Source organism: Zeus faber (genome assembly GCF_960531495.2).
Source record: "Zeus faber genome assembly, chromosome: 17".
NCBI lineage: Eukaryota > Metazoa > Chordata > Actinopteri > Zeiformes > Zeidae > Zeus > Zeus faber.
The window spans coordinates 24,191,041-24,193,540 of NC_137204.1; positions in this window are offsets into that span (position 1 = coordinate 24,191,041).

Here is a 2,500-nt window from a genome sequence, read left to right on the forward strand (position 1 = left end):
AAAATACGATGGTGAATTAATTGACGCTCTGAAGGTTTCTCTTTAAGACACGCAAATAGGAAAAAAGAAATTTGGAAAAAAAAACAAAACTTGATTAAATATTATAAAAATAAAAGAAAAAAATATGAATTTATTAATGCTCTAAATATTCCACTTGAACACATTCAAATATGTTACAAAAAAAGGGAAAATGAAAGAAAATGAGGTTAGAATTTAGCCAATTATGAAATTTTAAGATTTGGCTTGAGAACTGTTAATGATTTTTGAGAGAAATGTTGGATCTCGTGTATCCAGCTTGTGGTGATTTAGGAATTGTTAGTAATTGTTTTTCATTGTCCAGAATTAAACAAAACTCGCTCAGTAGTTTCACTTAAGAAATAATATATATAAAACAAAAACATGTGGAAAGATTAAAAGATTTATACGACTTGTGCAGTTTCGGGGGAAAAAAAAAACAAAATTTGAAACTTGAGCAGAAAAAGTGACCGCTGACATCATGTTATATATTTGAAATGATAGAAAACGAAGAGAAGTGCAAAATTTTATTTAGATAGCGACAAGAAGAAGATCATAGAAAATATATGAGTAAATATAATGTTCTGATGGATTTCAAATGCGTGTGTTTCCGATCTTTTGTACGATGAAAGTCAAAAAATAAAAACTGTCAACTCAGTGTGATCGTTACATGTTGTTTGGTTGGTCACTCTGCAGGAGCCAGTCACTCTGCGCGATATTTCCCCCTGCGCTCTCTGCAGACCACAAAGTACAACTGGCAGACGCATGAACACCCGACCTTCCAACAGGGACGAGGTTTAGCCGTCAAACTGATTCCTCTTCAGTCACGTTGTTCGAAAACAAAACGAATCGAAGGACATCTCAAGTTGACCCCCAGCGATTTAAACCTACAGAAAATGATGGTGAATGGGAAACACTGAGGCCCCTCTACACCAAGAAACTCCTGAAAGCTTAGAGGATTTACCCATTCTGCTTTATAACATCTAAATGCGCAGAAACGACTACTCAATACTTCTTACTAGTATACTACTACTACTACTACTACTACTACTACTACTACTACTACTACTACTACTACCACTACTACTACAGTACTACCACTATACTACTACTGTACTACTACTACTACTATACTACTATTATACTACTACTACTATACTACTACTACTATTACTATACTACTACTACTACTATACTACTAATATACTACTACTACTACTACTACTATGGTACTACCACTATACTACTACTACTATTCTATTACTTATACTGTACTACTTAATTACTACTACTACTGTACTACTATTACTACTATACTAATACTCTTCAGCTATACTACTACTACAGTTCTACTACTGTACTACTACTACAACTCCACTATTACTACTACTACTATACTACTAGTACTACTACTACTACTACTATACCACTACTACTATACTACTACAATGGTACTACTACTATACTACTACAACTGTACTACTACTACTACTACAATATTACTACTACTACTGTACTACTATTACTACAGTATTACTACTACTATACTACTACTACAACATAACCACTACTACTACTACTATAATAATACTACTACTACTATACTACTATTACAACTACAACTACTACTATACTACCACCACAACTACTATACTTCTATTATTACTACTACTACTACTATACTACAACAACTATATTACCAATACTACATGACCCTACACTCTGCAGACAGCCGCTGTCTTGCACAAACACATTCAAGACTTGACGAGACTTTGGTTTTCTCCACGTGACGTTGCCAAAAGTAAAAAAAAAAAAATTGTATCTTTATTATGAATAAGGTTTGTTGTTGTAGTTTCTTGTTGTTCCTTGTTTTTGTAGTTTCTTGTTGTTCCTTGTTGTTGTAGTTTATTTTTGTTTTTTGTTGTTGTAGTTTATTGTTGTTCCTTGTTGTAGTTTCTTGTTGTTCCTTGTTGTTGTAGTTTCTTGTTGTTCCTTGTTGTTGTAGTTTCTTGTTGTTCCTTGTTGTTGTAGTTTCTTGTTGTTCCTCGTTGTTGTAGTTTCTTGTTGTTCCTCGTTGTTGTAGTTTCTTGCTGCTGTTGTTGCGTCTCTGCTGATGTTGTGCGGACAAAAGAAAATAAAGCACGTGACGTAGATTTGGAGGAGGAGCAGCTGTGGAGACACGTTCGTCCATTGGACTCTGATCTGGGGCTTTGTTCGGCGATCTCCGAAAAAAAAAACGTCCGCGGGCGGAAGACAAGGCGACGGTCGTGCCGCTCCCGCGTCATGGTGCGATGCAGGCAGCGATTTTAAGACCAATAACATGGTCCCTCTCATACCTCATGCAACCAGAACATGAAATGTAACCGTTCCTGGGGAGGTGTTCCCCTCCAACTCCCCCAGAGCCGCTCTGGTAACACACCACGATCAATACAAATGTTTTACGATCGCAATCACTGATGTCATCAGTGATGTGACGATGACATAT